This window comes from Eptesicus fuscus, chromosome 12 (genome assembly GCF_027574615.1).
Source record: "Eptesicus fuscus isolate TK198812 chromosome 12, DD_ASM_mEF_20220401, whole genome shotgun sequence".
Lineage (NCBI taxonomy): Eukaryota > Metazoa > Chordata > Mammalia > Chiroptera > Vespertilionidae > Eptesicus > Eptesicus fuscus.
In genome coordinates, this window is record NC_072484.1 from 87,388,835 (window position 1) to 87,406,718 (window position 17,884).

The 17,884-nt window shown below is 51.0% G+C and overlaps 1 long non-coding RNA gene across 4 annotated transcripts in view; it reads right to left on the reverse strand.

Annotated features, from left to right (window-relative positions):
• Positions 1 to 17,884, reverse strand: part of LOC114234026 (uncharacterized) — a 49,581-nt gene that overhangs the window by 29,680 nt on the left and 2,017 nt on the right. For 2 of the 4 annotated variants that reach the window (XR_008557765.1, XR_008557767.1), the window contains exon 3: positions 4,957 to 5,292. The exons of 1 other annotated variant lie outside the window; for it this stretch is intronic. This is a non-coding gene — a long non-coding RNA (uncharacterized LOC114234026). Of the gene's footprint in view, positions 1 to 4,956; positions 5,293 to 16,993; positions 17,065 to 17,884 lie in introns of those variants that run through there. One more of the 4 variants, XR_003620226.2, reaches the window with a different exon arrangement.

Here is a 17,884-nt window from a genome sequence, read left to right on the forward strand (position 1 = left end):
CAGCCTCCAAGTGGCGGGCTGTGACTGCCAGCCTGGGTGCACTGGCATCGGCATTCCAGAAACTTGAACCATTGCTGTTGCTATTGGTATTTTGCTATTAAGATTTGTCCATTTTTATGGGTCTCCGTTACCCCTGGAAATCTGTGAGGAGTACTTTCCATGTCACATCTCACAGCCGGCGGAGATCTGGGCTTCCTACTGCTCCGGGGGTGGCACCTGGAACCCTTGCTGCTACTCAGTAACAGAGAAGTCACAGACAGGAAGCTGTTGTCACTGCGGGGCTCATCCCGCCTCCTAGAGACCCTCCCTCCCGGGCCCAGGCAGCCGGAGAACCTGGGCACCAAGCATGCAGCGTGCCCTTAGGATGAAACAGAAATCCTATCCCACGTCTAGCACCCCACTCAGCCCAGCGGCCCTCAGCTTCTCAGCTGGAGAGGAACAGGCCTCCATTCTCTGGGAATGAGGGGGGGAGGGGGGGAGGGGTGGAGAGAGGAAGGGAAGGATGGGGAGGGGAGGGAAAAGGAGGAGAAAGGTGGAGAGGATGGGGAGAGGAAGGAAGGGGGCAGGGAGGGCGAGGGAGGGCGAGGGAGGGCGAGGGAGGGCGAGGGAGGGCGAGGGAGGGCGAGGGAGGGCGAGGGAGGGCGAGGGAGGGCGAGGGAGGGCGAGGGAGGGCGAGGGAGGGTAAGGAAAAGGAGGGGTGGGTACAGGAGGGGCGGACTGGGTAAGAAAAGAGCCACCCACAGCTGCTTCTGGCCGACCTTGAGTATCAGCTGTGAAAGCAGCCAGGAGGACGGCCCTGCTTAGCTGCACCCCCTGGCTGCTGCGCCCCCTGGCTGCTGCGCCCCCTGGCTGCTGCGCCCCCTGGCTGCTGCCAGTTCGGTTAAGCTGCACCCCTGGCTGCTGCCCCGGGTGTTAGGGAGCAGCAGGGATGGGCTTTTATTCCCAAGAGTCAGGAATATCGGGATCTGGGGCTTAGTGGGAGCTCTTGCTGGCGTGAGCTCGGGTTGGAAAAGTAAAAACCAAGCATTCATCCCTCCCACAGGTAGGCTGCCCGCGCTCTTTCCTCTGCTCCTGTCATCCCTCAGACCCCTCAGAAGAAGCTCAGGGTGACCGTCACCCGGGTTACCCCGGCTCCAGCGCCCACGGCGGCCTGGGCAGGGCCCTCACGTTTTCCGTGTCCAGGGCGCAGCCCCTGGGATTCCATCCATGACCTGCACCTGCGTGGGCAGGGTCTGCGTGGGGGCGGGAAAATCACCTCCACGTGGTGATCCGGCTGCAGACCAATACTGCTCACGTCTAGGGCCTCATGCCCTCCCCCACGGACACAGAAAGCCCCTGTCTCTCTCCACCCCCCCCCCCCCCACATGCCCAACTCTGGCAGCCAACTGTCAAACTCCCCCTCCATCTACCGACCAAATCAAAATGTAATTTCAGGACATGCTCACAAGAACGCAGCATCGGCGCTAAGGCAGTGCGAGTGAAGGCAATGCAGATTCACTGGACGCGGGACCCACGGCCTAGGGCCACGTCTGAGTTCCCAGTGGCCACAGTTCCGGGGGGGGGGGGGGAGCTAAGATACCAAGTGCCAGGGAGGGCCAGGCAGCGGGGTCCCGTGCCGCGGGGGAAGCGGACAGCACAGCTGCTCGGAGAAAGCTAGACAGGCATTCCCCAGGCGCCTCAGCAGCCCCGGTCGCGGGCATTTCACTGAACAGAAGAGAAATGTATGTCCACCCCGTATCTGCGTGTGAACATTTACTGCAGCTTTATCAATATTTGCCAAAATCTGAAAAAAAATTCAGATGCCTTTCAAAGAGTAAACAAACTGAAGTGCATCCTATCCAGGGAATGCTACTCAGCAACGAAAGGAGCAAATAACAGGGGTGACTCCTCCGTGCCTTCTGGCGAAGTTCAAGCCGGAAGCAAAATGCTGCGAACTGGAGGTTCCTGGTGTGACAAGGACTTGGAGGATGAAGACAAGAAACGGGGGTGTTGTTGAGCCCAAAGGGGCAGCACAGGCCCTCAGGGAGTGGTGGGGCGATTGGGGGGGGTGGTGTGCTACAGCTGCCCTGCATTTCACACTCATCAGACCACAGAACCAACCTCGCTCCACAGACAGCGACTGTGACTGTCCGTGCGTTTCTTTCTAGAAACCGGACTCTGACCCCAGGTCCTCGCTAAGGAGCCTGCAGGTTGCCACTCGTTCCACCAACAAGAACACGCTGACCTACTGGAAAACAAACGACTCTTCTGGGCCCCCTCCGGGAGGGGCGTGACAGGGGACACCAGCGCCGAGGGCGGGGAGACCAGAGGGACAGGGAGGCAGGACCCACCGGAGCTCAGCCTGGGGGGCATCTGCGGGCCCCAGCGCTGGGCGTGGAAACCTGGGCCTGAGAAGTGGCTGGAGGCGCAGTGCGGGCCAACCTCCGAGTGACCAAATCCAGGGGGACCCGGGACGGAACCCCAACACCCCCGCACCCCCAGTGATAGGAGAGCTTTACCTTGGGGAGCTCAGGGCCCCACAGTAGGTACTGGAGCAGGGTCCCCGGCGGCGTCCGCAGGGAGAGGAGGAGGGCGGTGGTGAGATGAGCCAGAGCCCTGCCTCCTCCTGAAATAGAGGCCTCAGGAGGAGCTGATTGATGGAGCCCCGCCTGCGGCCTCTCAGCACCTGCTGGGGGTCATGGGTCATCAGAGCGCTGGCCTGGGAGAGAGCCACCTGACTCCAGCCCCCGCCCCTCCCACCGGGGGGAGGAGGAATCTGAGGCACCTGTGAGCCCACGCCGCCTTCCAGAGAAGAGGAAAGCTATGGCAACGTGGAAATGACCGTTTTCCCCACTTCCTCTCATCACGGTCCCCAGTCCCTGTGTGTGGGTTCCTCCGGGCACCCCGCTCGTTCTGGTATAATCCGGGTCTTCACCGTGTGCGATGTGTAATGCACCGAACAGGCTGCTTTCTGTGGATAATGACAGCGCCTGTGATCTCTCTGCACTGAACGTGAGTTTCTATGACACACACCAACGCCTGTATTGCAACAACGGAACAGGAAGACCCTTCACAAAACTCGGCTAGCTACAGTCAGGGAAATCAGACAGGCGTCCCGTCCAGAACCTTCTCTGGCTTTGGGCCCATCTCACTCCATCTAATTGCCAACAGAAGGCATCTGCACTCACAGCAATCACTGCCTCCCGGCTCTTGGTCGTCCTGAGAGAGGCAGCACGTGGCATTGACCGTGTCTGGTCCCGGAGGCTGCTCTTCCACGGGAAGCACCTGTTTCTGCTCATCGCGGCCAGCTCACGTGGCCACACACGTGTGGACCGTTCACTGGAAGCATTAACCAGCACGCTTCTCCCCCGGGGCTTGCCGGCCTGCAGCGCACACCCAGGCAGCCCCAGGCTTTTTTAAATAACATTTTTCCTGGCCCCAGCCCGTTTGGTTCAGTGGCTAGAGCGCCGGCCCATGGACGGAAGGGTCCCGGGTTCAATCCCGGTCAGAGCACGTACCTGGTTGCAGGCTCGATCCCCGGCCCTGGTTGGGGCACGTGCAGGAGGCAACCGATCTATGTGGCTCACATTGATGTTTCTCTCTCTCTGTCTCTCCCCCTCCATTCCACTCTCTCTAAAAAAAAAAATATAAAAAAAAATCAATGGAAAACTATCCTTGGGTGAAGATTAACAAACAAAACAAAACAAAAAGACTATTCTTTTCTGATCTCAGTGCAACACGAGAGACAGAATCAGAGAGTCGCCACGTATCATGTATTGTGATTGGACACAGAAGAGCCTAAGAATGTGGATGTTTTCAGTGATTCCCCGTTTTCCACTCCTTTGAACCCCGTCCCTTTCTCTGCGTGACTATGTGGACAGGGCTCTCTCCTCCCTGGCTCCCGGGTGAGTTTGGCCAGTGGGGCACGGGGAGAGGCGGAGATGCGGAACGAGAGAGGTCAGGGCATTTCCCCTCCCTTCGCTCCTGCCGGGAGCCCTTCTGCAGGGGCTACGCTGCTGCTGAGAATTAGCTGTTCTGAGCCAGACTCGCCTCCCTTCCCACACTCCGCTGCTAAGCCGCTGCGTGTGAAGGCCTGTGTGTGTGTGTTACCATGGTAACCCGCGCACCGTCATCTCTGACCTGGGGACTTTTTTTTATGGCATAAATTTTAATTTTACTCGTCTTTCCATGATCCCCCACCACCCAGAGCCGCTGGGGTTTGGGGTTTGGGGAGATGCTCTTTCTCAAGTTGAGGAAGTTCCCTTCTGGTCCTAAACTCTCCAAATGTTCATCATGAATGGGTGTTGGATTTTTTCCTGCATCTATTGATTAGATCACATAATTGTTCTTCTTCAGCCTACTGATGCGGTGGATCCCATTAAGTGATTTTCAAATGTGGAACCAGCCTTGTCTACCAGGATTCATTCTCACTCGGTCGTGGGGCGAAAACCGTTTTTAACATTGTTGGATTAGATTTGCTAATACTTTGCTAAGGAATCTGACATTTATGTTCATGAGAGAGGGTGGCCTGTACTTTCCCTGTCTTTCAATGCCGTTGTCTGTTTTTGATGTGAGGGTAACGCCAGCCTCACAGAAGAGCTGGAAAGTACTCCCTTTGCTTCTGTCTACTGGGAGAGGCCGTGGAGAATGGGTGTGACTTCCGGAGTCAGGGAGGGTCGCCCAGTGGGCTTCCATAACATTGCTGGTATGTCATTTCTTAAACTTGGCAGTGATTTCACAGGCATCGATCTCTATACCTTTTATCTTAAGCATTGCCAATAAATAAGCATTCATACTCTGTAATACTTTATAGGTAGAAAAATGAAGTAGAATTAAGTATACAAAATAGGGAAGATCCCAAAACATTGTTCTACCAAAGCAAGCACACACCATGTGAATAAAATGATAAGCATGCTTGAGATGGAGGACAGGTGTGTATAATACACAGAAAAGTTTACTTATCAAACATTTAGCCATGCTCTCCGAGGAGGACAGTTTGAGTTCACAATATGAAAAAGGAAGAAAAATGTATTTATGTTGGATTTTCCTACTTCTGTATTGACTCCTTTACAAAGGAATGCATTTACGAAGGCCATAGAAGAAAATGACATTGCTTCTCTCTCCTGCAATGTTTAAACTCTACGTATGGTAAGTGGGAAAGAGAAAGGAATGAGGAGGAAGGACCAGAGGAGAAGGTGAGAAGATGAAGCAGGGAAACATAAACACTCAACGTTCCAAACTGGAGTTAAGGTGAGGAATCTCTTCTTAAAAGTCACTGCAGCAGACGTGTCCCGGGAGAGCAGACTCGAGAACCTGGGACAGGAAAGTAGAGAGGGGGAGGAAATGAAGGCTCAGAACCCAGGAACCTGAAAGCTTCAGAAGAGAAATTCCTGGGAGAGCAGGATAGTGCCCTTACGAAAGCCCAGTGGGTTCCTCCCGTGTATATTCCCACGGGATGACCCCATCACCCAGTGACTACCTCACCCAGAGAGTCTCCCAAGGGAGAGAACGTGCCATCTGCAAAAGGTCTGCTTCCTTTGTAGCTGGCTCATAAACCTCAAAGAGGAACTTCCTAATTGCTCCCTGGTGATTCAAAACTGGCAGCTCCTGGCACTGACTCCATGCTTTGGTTTTGTCCGGGAGAAGAACAGAGATTTCCTTAGATAGCTGACTATGCTCTCGAATGATTGCGTAACATTTTAAAACTCCACGAGGGTGTAATGCTCACATTTTGAAATTAGGGATGATAACCTTAAAATGGTAATCGTGTTGTTAAAATGAAGATAAATCAGAGGTCACAAAAAGGCTTTATAAACTTGGAGGAAAGAATATTATGTGCCAATACTTGACATTTTAAAAGTTTCATGATGATAGGGTTAGAGTTAGACTATTGACATTCAGTGATCAGAGGCTCAAAGGAAACCGAGTAAGTGCTCAGTAGAGAAAGTCATAAGGGAGTGAAGCTTCTATTTACACGTGTGAAGGCTCTGTCCCTGGCGAGGTCTTAGTTATGATAATGAAAACGGAATTGCAAGTTAGTTTGGTGCTTGCTTTTCCTGGGACAGTAAGTAGCTCCTATTTCATGTCCCAGACACAGAACTCTCGACCTTCAAGAGGCAGGTCAAACACTGTATTTTGAATGTTGCCCACAGAGCAGAAAGGGCAGTATCTTCACAAGTTGAAAATGAACAGACAGGCCTTGTGCATCAGTAGGTGAAGTACACGGGCTATTCTGCTAGTCAGAAAGATACAGACCCCGGGTCTAGTTTTTTCCTACAGATTACTAATAAAGCTTAATAGCGCCGCGAGCCGACCACATTGTATTTCAGTGCAAAATTCGTTGACAATCATATACAAAATCACCCCAGGTGTGCATTAGCATAATTTTAGTTATCTCTTTATTCTGTGTATCAAAACTATTTACGCCAACTGGGGTGGTGATTTCTTTATGGTGAGGTACTCTGTCAGATCTAATGGGCAGTTCTTTTTCATCCACACCCACAGGTCCTCCCTCATTAACTCATTATTTTAACTATGACCATCACTTTTCTCAATACCCATTTGCTTGTTTTTATTGACTCCCTGAATCGGAGAGTCCATTTTCATCTTCACTGGTGGTTACATTAGCAGAAAAACAATTATGAGTTTATACACTTGCAATATGTATAAACTCATAATTATTTATACATTTCTACCTAAGAATAAAATAAAACGTACTTCTTAGAGGTCAGAAAGTAAACAAGAAAGAAAAGGACTGTATTTCACATTTTGTAGGAATTACGGTACTTTTTCAGACGAAATTACCTGCAAGAACAAAATAAATGCATTAAAATCTAATCTTACTACCTAACTGTTGGAAGCTGCCCATTGTCCTCACTAGCAGAGAGGTGTGGACAAGGAACCCGGAAGGCTGGTCAACCTCGAAGCTCTGAAAGGTCAGAGCCAACCACTCACTGTCTAGTTGAGACAATGGTCCCTAAAGCAACTTCCACCTTTTAGTTTTATGTAAATTCTTACTGATTGGCTATTATTGGAATTGCCTGCCTAAGGGCTATGGGTGTATCCCATCCTACCTAATAATAGACAAATATGCAAATTGACCACACCTTCGCTATGCCCAAGCCACGCCCACCAGCCAAGCCACGCCCACCAGCCAACCAGGATGAGTATGCAAATTACCCCAACAAAGATGGCGGCTAATTTGCATATCAAGACAGTGTAGAAAGAAGCCAAGAGCTGCAGAAGGGAGCAAAGCTTCGGAGAAGCAAGCAAGCCAGGGGGAGGAGAAGGGAGTAGCGGAGGTGGGGCCGGGGGAGAAAGAAGAAGAGCGGGTGGGCTGGCGGAGAAGGGAGAAAAGCAGGGGGGCTGGCGGAGAAGGCGGGGCAGGGGACAAGGGAGGAGAGCAGGCAGGGCGGGGTAGAGTGCAGCAGGAAACCCTATTGCAGGATTTTTCCTGCAACGGGAACGCTAGTAGTCTTAATAAAAGGGATAGCAAGGCCAGAGCGGGGTGGAGTCCTTCCTCTTGAGCTGGGCTCCCGCCTGGCCCCCAATATTTCCAAGTTAATATTTTCTAGTCTCTTTCATTTGTGTGCGGCCTCCTCCAGAGCCCGAACCCTGAACCGGAACCCTGAGCCACGCGGGGGACACTTGCACCTAACCACAATAGTCAGCGCTTGGTGCTCATTGACTGAGGACCAGGCTCTAGTTAAATGCTTCACCTGCATTAGCTACTTGAGCTTTTCAGTAACCTCGTGGTTATACAATTTCACCTCATTTTACTAAGGCCAAAACTGATAAACAGGGAAGTCACTCACCCAAGCACACAGCTGGGTTTGCAAATCAAAGCCAGACAGTTTAGCTCAAGCTTGTTCTTTTGATCTTATCATGATTGTTTCCAACACCCTCCTCACATCAAGTGTGTGCCAGCATCCTGTTCACACCGGGATCCTGATTCACCAGCAGTCGCTGCCAGTCAAACAACAAAACCACCTGAAATTGTAGTATGAACATCAAAACAGAACACATACCAAACCTCTGGCCTTGAGTCCTTCTAAAACCTAAAGTAGCCCTGGCCGGTGTGGCTCAGTGGATAGAGTGCCGGCCTGCGGACTGAAGGGTCCCAGGTTTGATTCTATCATGGGCACGTGTCCAGGTTGCTGGCTTGGTCCCCAATAGGGGGCGTGCAGGAGGCAGCCAATCAATGATTCCCTCTCATCATTGATGTTCCTATCTCTCTCTCCCTCTCCCTTCCTCTCTGAAATCAATACATATATATATTTTTTTAAAATAAAACCTACAGTGAACATAGAACAATTTCCCTTTTATTTCTAGTATTTGTAAATGTAACCTTAGCAGTTTTATAAGTATTTTCATATTCTTTCAGATACATATGTTCTATATTTTTTTACAATCATTTTTTCACTATGTAGTTTGTTATTCTTTTCCTCCTGACTCCCTACCTACGAAATGGTTTTTATTCTTTTATGTTGTTTCCTACGAAGGCACCTCCTGGTTTCTTCCCTTTCAGCTCAGCTGCCCCGGCGTGTCCTGGTCACCCGGCCTTGGTCAGTCTCCCTCTGGGCTCCCCGGCGGGTCCTGGTCACCCGGCCTTGGTCAGTCTCCTGCTGGGCTCCCCGGGGGTGTCCTGGTCACCCGGCCTTGGTCAGTCTGGGTGCTGGGCTCCCCGGGGGTGTCCTGGTCACCCGGCCTTGGTCAGTCTCCTGCTGGGCTCCCCGGCGGGTCCTGGTCACCCGGCCTTGGTCAGTCTCCTGCTGGGCTCCTGGGCGTGTCCTGGTCACCCGGCCTTGGTCAGTCTCCTGCTGGGCTCCTGGGCGGGTCCTGGTCACCCGGCCTTGGTCAGTCTCCTGCTGGGCTCCCCGGCGGGTCCTGGTCACCCGGCCTTGGTCAGTCTCCTGCTGGGCTCCTGGGCGTGTCCTGGTCACCCGGCCTTGGTCAGTCTCGGTGCTGGGCTGTCCCTCTGTGCTCCCGGGGGGAAGGCGCCTTCCCTGTGTGCCCTCCACCTGCTGGGCTCCCCACCCTTTCCTGCTGGTTCCCTGGCAGCCACGGCCAAAGGCCAGTCTCTTGACAAGAATGTGTCCCCGCCACCGGGTGCCTGTCCTGGTTGAAAGCACCGGCCTCTGGCGGGGGCTGCGCACAGTTCTGAGGGGCAGCTGGGTGCCCGGGAGAAGCTTGGAAACGGGCCCATTCCTGCTCAGGGCTGATGCGCTCCAGGTGGCTGTGGGGCAGCGTCTGTGCCTCCGAAGTCACAGGTGCACACCCAGGAACCCTGTGCCCACGGGGGGGGAGGGGAGCCCGGAGCCCGCTGCACTTCATAAAGCCAACGCCCAGCTCCACGCGCGTGGGGGCAGTGGCTCTGAACTATCTCCCGAACGACGGGGCGGGGAGCAGCAGCGACTCACATTCATGCAAGAGCCTTTTCCACAGACAGTAATAACCCCCCGCTTCCCCGCGGAGGGTCCCCCCACCATGAAGGCCAAGATGGGGCCCCCCACCTCGGTGGACAGGAGCCAGCAGGTCCTCTCAGACGGATTACTGTCTGTGTGTCCTGAGGGGACCTGGGGATATTTCACCAAAGAGAAAGGAGTTGCGGTCTAAGCTTTGGGAAACCTCTCGCTTTCTATGTCTCCCCAAGAAGTCTCCCCTTGTGTGTGAAAAGGAACCTACAGGCCCAGGTCACACACGTGTTTCCAAGGACCACATAAACGCCAGCGCCCGCGTGCTTCTTCCCACTCACTCACGTCTAGGGCGAATAGTAAAGCACATCTCCTCCGTCCGCTATTCCAAGAGGAACACGAGATGTAACGGCTGAGACAGGGGAGATGTTCAGCACGGGGAGAAAAAGGACAGTTTGGATCGCTTCATCCATCCGTTCGGTAACGATAATCAATAACGAACGCGTTATGTCTCTAGCGAGCACCTGTGTTCTCCACGCGCAGCTGGAAAAGGTCAAGTCCCCCCATCTTCATGACCCCCCACCACGCTTGTGTCCAGGGCCGGCCAGAAGCGCTCCCCTCTCCCAGCTCGCAGCCGGGGTGCGGGGAGCCGGAGCGATGCCCCCTGCCCGGTCAGCGAGCCCCGAGGAAGTGCCCTGGGCCCGCCAGCCAGTTAGCGCGGGCTGGCGTGCGGCTGGCAGGTGTCGCCGGAGACTTCGCTTCACCTGTCACAGCACCTGGCAACGGCACCGCCTCTCTAACTGCTTGGAGCCGGGGAGCAGCAGCTGCGCCCTGACATCGCTAAGTAAACAGCAGGTCTGGCACCTGCTGGGGCAGAGCCGGCCTCCCTATCGGCCCCAGGGGGACGCCAGGTGGGTAACAGGCAGCCTGAGCTAATGCCACCGACCTGGGAGATTAGCCGCAGCCCATCAGCATGGCTTCTCTCCCTCGGATATGTGATACCTGCCCTGGCTGCCTCCCGAGGGCATTTAATCCACCCCCGCCTGCCCCCCCCAAGAAAATCAGAGTCACTAAATCTGCCTCTGAAAAGTCCCTTTTAGTTCCTCCCCACCTTTGCCTTCTTTTGAAGATGATGAGAAAAGGGGACTTCGCGCTACGCTAAGTTTTCATTTTCTGTGTTGTCAACAATACCTTGCTTAGAGACCGAGCATGAAGGCGGGGAGGGGGGCAGGGGAACATTCTCCCACTGAGCGCCCGCCCAAGGAGCCCAGCCGCAGCCTGCAGGCAGGAAACACACACACACACACACACACACACACACACACACACACACACACACACGGCGCTGCCACAAAATGTGTTTGTGTATAAATAGTCCATCTGGATTTCTGCAAGGTCACGGTCAGTGTCAGCTGGGCTTCTGTAGTGACCACCTATTCCATGAAGTGGGAGCAGGCTGCTCAGCTTTTAGCCGGGGAAGCACGAGGAAGTCAGTCCCGTGCAGCCTGCCTCGCCCTTGACACTCCCATCACCCTCCACACACATGCTCTCCTGGGATTTCTCGCAGGATCGGTTCCAAGGCTCCGTAAGAAACAGAGTCCAGGCTCTAGGGAACACAGGCCAGAGAGAGGGACACAGAGGGTCCACGGAGGAACACCGCCCCCAGGTGTCCCTGAGACGGCGCCTCCCTGATCACAGCTTCCTCCCGCCATACGCGTCTCTCTTCGAGGAGAAAACCTTGGGTTTGAAGGAAACACGGCAGCCCTTCTGGGTGGGGAAAGACAAACCACACAAGGTCAATTCACAAAGCAAGTTCCTCAGTAAGCTCAGAGTCCGCAGATGACAAAAAGTTGGGCTTTGGTCCTAATCAATGTGGGTGCCGTTTAATCCTCTCTTTGTGACTTGACTGTTTTTCTAAAACCGGTAAAGGGCTTCAGCTGATCAGAAAGGTGGTACATTATCAACAGGAAAAGCACAATCATGTAGGCCGAGCCTTGAGAAGAGAAAGAACAGGAGAACTGTGAGCCGGGCGTGGAAGTATACCAGGGGATGCGATGTTTTAGGTTCCTCCATCTTCATCACAAGAACACAGAAAGCGTAACCTCTTAGAACACACACTGGATAGGCATGAAGGCAACTGAGCAGAAGTCTGTTTCAGATTCTGAAGTTCACAGAGTGCTTTGCTTATGGCTTCCAGTTTGCTCTATGAAACACACCCATTCACATACTAGCAGTTTCAATAAAATAACATGTAAGCAATGTGCCCCATACATAATAAACGGAGCATGATGATAAAAATGTAAATGCTTGCTTTTGGACTCTCTCTTGGGTCACACTAGCCACTAACAAGACTAGCAGTTGGAGATAAATGTACTCAGAAATTTATGGGGAAATCTCTAGGGGCTTGTTGAATCCAATTTGTTAAAGTCCCAAAAAACAATTAGATGATCTTAGCTAAGACCTATCCTATATAATAAAGAGGTAATATGCAAATTGACCGCCACACCCTCGCACAAGATGGCCACCCCCATGTGGTCCAGGCCCGCAGGGGAGGGCAGTTGGGGGCAACCAGGCCTTCAGGGGAGGGCAGTTGGGGGCCACCAGGCCGGCAGGGAAGGGCAGTGGGGGCGAATGGGCAGACAGGGGAGCAGTTAGGCGTCAATCAGGCTGGCAGGGGAGTGGTTAGGGGTTGATCAGGCTGGCAGGTAGAAGTGGTTACGGGCAATCAGGCAGGAAGGCAGGTGAGCGGTTGGGAGCCAGCAGTGCTGGATTGTGAGAGGGATGTTTGACTGCCAGTTTAGGCCTGATCCCACAGGGATTGGAGAGGGTGCAGGCTGGGCTGAGGGACACACCCCCAGTGCATGAATTTTGTGCACGGGGCCTCTAGTAGGTTATATAAATGGAGTGTGAAGAAAACTGAAAAAAATCACTCTAACATCGTTCTCTTTTCCTATCCTCTCTTTAAACATCTGCAACATTCAAAGGGAGACAGATATGTACGACACAAAGAAGAAGCGAGCCTCAGTCTGGATGATAGCAGGACAGAAGTAGCACTATTTATTCTTGAAAGAGACAGGCAAACATTTGAGAAACATAAGTAGAAATATACAATGAAAACAGATACTTGGATTGCTCCTAATTTTTGGCTACATTAATAGGATGCTATAAACATTTATATACAAACTAGAGGCCCGGTGCATGAAATTTGTGCACCAGTAGGGTCCTTAGGCCTAGCCGGCAATCAGGGCTGATTTGTGGGGTGACCAGCAGGGTAATCGGGGGCCCCCACTGGCACCCACCTTAGAGGTGACCGGCAGGGCGATCGAGGGGTGGTGCTGCCCACTCGCCGGTCAGCCCTGCCTCCTGCCACCACCCACTCACTGACTGGCCCCACCCCCTGCCACTGCCTGCTCGCCGGCCGGCCCTGCCCCCCACTGCTGCTGCTGCCGGTCACCTCCTTCTATGGGGCAACCAGCAGGGCAACTGCGGGGGGGCCCCCCACTGGCACCCACCTTGGCTGGCCTGGGGCCTGCAGGCAGCTCCTGCATTGAGCGTCTGTCCCCTGGTCAGTGCAGGTCATAGTGACCGATCTTCCCACTGGTTTTTCCACAGTTTTTTGATTTGCATATTAGGCTTTTATTATACCAGTATAGAATGTGACTGTATTTTCATTTAAGATGTCAAGTTTATTGGTATAGTTATTTAGATCAATCATAATTTACCTATTTTCTGTTTTCCAGCTTTTTTTAAAGTATGTTTTTACTGATTTTTAGAGAGAGGGGAAGGGAGAGGGATAAAGAGATAGAAACATCAATGAGAGAGAAACATCAATCAACTGCCCCCTGCACACCTCCCACCAGGGATCAAGCCCACAACCCAGACATATGCCCTGACCAGGAATTGAATCAGCAACCTTCTGGTACACTGGTTAATACCCAACCAACTTAGCCACTCCAGCCAGGGCTGTTTCTTTTTTATTATTAAAAAAAAAAAGAAAGAAAACAACTTTCCTCTGCTAATGTCAGGATAATGTTCTTATACTGACCTAGCCATATGTACATATAATCACATCTTATTTTTACTAAAAAAAAAATAGAATAATATGACACATCTTGTTTTGTAACTTGCTTTGCTCACTGTCATTCTTCCAAATTAAAAGCTCTACGTCTTGTAATTTCTAATTGTTACAGAGATACCATCGCATAGTCACCACAATTCATAGTAAGAGTCCTCTACTGAGAGCCATGCAGGTTGCTTTCATTTTTCACTGCATTGGATATTCTTATCTTTAAATATTCTTAAAGAAGGATTTCTAGAACGTAAAATATAGATTTTAATAGGTAAGATAGTTTTGTAAGTTCAAGGAAAAAGATGAAATTATTGCATTTGCCCTCATGGTTTAATTTTCACGTTTTCTAATTAGTCATTCACATAAATGCATTAACTATTGTTTATGTACCTACAATTAGGCTTTCTTTTTGACCCAAATATTTGGTTCCTGAAATACTTAATATATAACCATAAATGCTTGAAATGTTTCTGTAAAGTTCAGTGGGACGAACAGGGGCTTTATTAGCTCTATGTGGGCATGAGCCCCCGGTTGGCCATACACGGCGGAGGGTAAGCCTGGAGGGTGGAGTGGACACGGTGACAGTTCTGTGAGGACTGTTGTGAGGACTCAATGAGAATGTTCACAGGCCTTAGTCATGCTGTAGGTCTATGCTCAGTAACTCACAGTGACCGTCACTGCGGCCAGGGAAACGCGGATCCAATGAAAAGAGGGTGAAGACCAGAAAAAATTAAATTAAAAAACAATTGATTAACAAACTAAATTATGACTAAAGAAAAAAACAGTGCAATAATATGTATAAAGAATAAATCTTAGGATAATGGAATGCCAGTTTTACATTTCTAAGGTGATTAAAACCAGTATCAAGGAAATTGAATTGAAATAATGGGTAATCAACTTCTTTCTTAATGAGCAAGACAATTAAAAAAAAAAACTCTTAGAAAAAGAAAAAGGTAAAAAAAATGTCCAAAAGTAGAGAGAATGATTTTTGTCTCATAGTAGAAAAAGCTGATGATGGGCAAAAGTAGTGGGCTATTTTAAAATAAATGATGTCCTTATATGCAGGGGTAACTTTGTTCTCTAAATACAAGAGAAAGAGAGGGAGGGAGAGAGGGAGAGAGGGAGAGAGAGAGAGAGAGAGAGAGAGAGAGAGAGAGAGAGAGAGAGAGAGAGAGAGAGGAAATGGATGAATTTCAGTTTCACAATTTACTGGTCAATTAAGCTACAGAAAACAAAACCAAATAAATTGCATCCTTTCCCCTTTTCCTAACATAGTATTAATCCATCTTTAAATCCATTCAAAGAAATGTTCTGCCCAAACCACCCCGGGCCAGTGACTCTGCTGCAACCATTTCTCTCACGGAGCGGAGTTACCATGACGAGGGAAAGGAAATTCTGGGATTCCACATGGCCTGGGGAGAGGGAGGAATAACCACTCACGATCCCCTCTTAGGAAGGAGAACAGCTCGGTAGGTTTTCGGCTCTCCGCCCCCATCCGCGGGCCTGTGCTCCCCAGTGCTCCTGCCACCTCCAGGGAGAGAAGCCCACGGGGCCCTGGGAAGGCCTGACCGCCCCTCCCGCTGTCCTCGGTGTTTCACACGGAGTGTCCACTCTGACTTGTATTCTACGAACAGGCTCATTAATGGCAAACTTGGGCGGCAAATTGAGGTGTGGGGGAAATACACTGAGTGGCCAGATTATTATGATCTCTGATCGCATAATCATCTGGCCACTCAGTATATATATTTTAGAGGCCCGGTGCATGAATTTGTGCATGGGTGGGGCCTGGCCAGCCTGGCCAGGGGGAGGGGACATGGGCGGTTGGCCGGCCTGCCTGCTGGTCGAACTCCTGGTCGAGGGGACAATTTGCATATTAGCCTTTTATTATATAGGATATACACTGAGTGGCCAGATTATTATGCGTTCAGAGATCAAAATAATCTGGCCACTCAGTGTAGATATACGGGTGACCATTCCACCCAGCCCCTTAGGTGGAAGCAGACACCAGGTGCCAGAATCTTGCTGTCACTTCCCCTTTTGTGTCCAGATGTGGGGGAGCAGGGCATGGCGCGGGCTGCAGGATCCACCGATGAGCCAGCAGTGCAGACGGGACCACTACCAGCCAATGTCACGGCCCCGCCCTCTCAGCATCATCCTGTGCATGGAACATGGTCACCACTCAGGGACTGAGCTGCTCTTACTGATTTTCTCTGTACGTAAGGAATAAATAACTGAATATGCTGTAAACATGGCAATTTGAGCCTATACCTTAAACATATTTTTAAATATATTTTTCTTGATTTTAGAGAGGAAGGGAGAGGGAGAGAGAGACACATCAATGATGAGTGAGAATCATTGATCAGCTGCCTCCTGCACACCCCACACTGGGGATGGAGCCTGCAACCTGGGCATGTGCCCCAACCAGGAATCGAAACGTGACCTCCTGGTTCATAGGTCGATGCTAAATCACTGAGCCACACCAACTAGGGGGGTTGGGGCGTGCTATACTTTTAAAAAAACCTGTTTTCTGCAAGGGCTACACTCATGTTCCCTCTTCACATTGCATCCTTCTGTCCCCTCAGCTTTTGATAACTCAGGGAGAAGGAGCTGTGGACCAGCCTAGATTTTCACCCGATTTCCTCGGGAGGCCTGTCTGACAGTGTTTGGGAAACTTCTTTAACAGAGCAGAGAACTGCCCATTATCTTTACGGGCGTTAAGTCTTTAGGTCTAAGCCGTAGGGCAGGGAGGAAACTCCATCAGGAGAGAAACTACCCAGAAAAAGAGACGGATGCAGGCCACAGTGGCCCCCTGGATCTGTTCACCCTGTGCGGGCCACAGCGGCCCCCTGGATCTGTTCCGCTTTTCTTCTTCACGTGACACTACCCGTCCACCAGCGAACACCCCAGATCCCACAGGGAACGGAAAGGACAGAGTCCCCTTCATTAGGCGTCAGAGGCCCCCCTCTCGCCCAGCCACCACGTTTTTTAAAAGTTACATTTACCATCGCGTGAGGCATCGAGGGGAGGTCAGGGCTAGGCAAAGCCTCTGCCCAAAGACGTTCAAAACCAATCAGTGTATACCTCTCTCACCAAGAAGCCTTTTTCATTAGAAATACTGAAAGTGGTCGGAATTCTTCACTTCTATAAATCAATGAAAAATCGTGTATTTGTTCATTCAACATACAGAGAGAGAGAGAGAGAGAGAGAGAGAGAGAGAGAGAGAGAATGTGAATGAATGAATGAATGAATGAATGAATGAATCCAGGCCTGTGCTAAGCACTAGGAATCCAGGACCAAGCCACTCCCTGACCTTCAGCAGCCTGGAAAAGACCCCCAGACCGACAGCCCGATTGATCACCGAACCCTGGGCCACATCCTCAGTGTGTGGTTCCCACCAAGCCCACGCAGACCTGCGACCTGCTCTCATGGATGAAGACCCTGAGGCCTGGGGTTGCGAAGTACCTGCCCACGGACACGCAGCCACGACAGGGAAAGGGCAGGGCGCAGCCAGTGCCTGAGGCTCTGGGGCACGGTTCTCCACTCACCACACCGCTCTAGCGGGGAACACAGGAAGGCAAGCAGATGGCACCGCGGCCCAGCGAGCTGTGGACAATAATAATGTGTTTGTTCTTCCTCCCTCTGCATGGAATGGGCAGTTCATCAGAGGGAAAGTCAATATTGTGGCTGGTTTCATATTTCTGCCTGACAATCCAGATAAAAGGCTCTACTTCTGAGTAGCTCAGAACCCAAGGCCTCGCAGCTCTGAGGCATTGATTCAATAAACACTTGGAATGAAATGCTGTAGCAGGCAAGCCTGGCCTGGAAAGAGTCATGAAAAATGGACACGTTCACTCGATGCCAACCCCCTCTCTCAGCAGGTCATGTTTTTTTTCCAAGAGTGAATGGGCTGATTTCTCCAAAGCCCACATCTTGTCTATATAGCAGCTATCCCAACTTCTCCCCTCGGATCTGGTCCTTTCAAAATCCAATATTTTCAACCCCTAACATCGCTTTCTCGAGTAATTCATCTTTCCAATATTTCCTCACTTCCCTATATCTTCAACATCTCTCTCCCTGACTAAAGGAAATCCAATCCATACACGTACTAAAAGTCTCTTCCACTTAAAAAGAAGAGAAAGGAAAACATAAATCAAACAAAACCCTCTTAACTTATCATCACTCTCTTCCTGTTGATTCTCTCTTCCCCTTTTCTGCATTTCCTGGAACTTTTGTCTGTATTTCCTGTGTTCAATTTCTCACCTTTAATTCACTCCTCAACCCTTTGTGTTGTGGTCTCTGGCCCTTCAGAAAAACACCCTGAATTACGGTTGAACTTTATTACTTCATCCGTTCAGTCATTATATATATGTGAAGTATCACAACATGCTTTGGAAAGTCTTAAGTCCATGGTTCCAAATACACA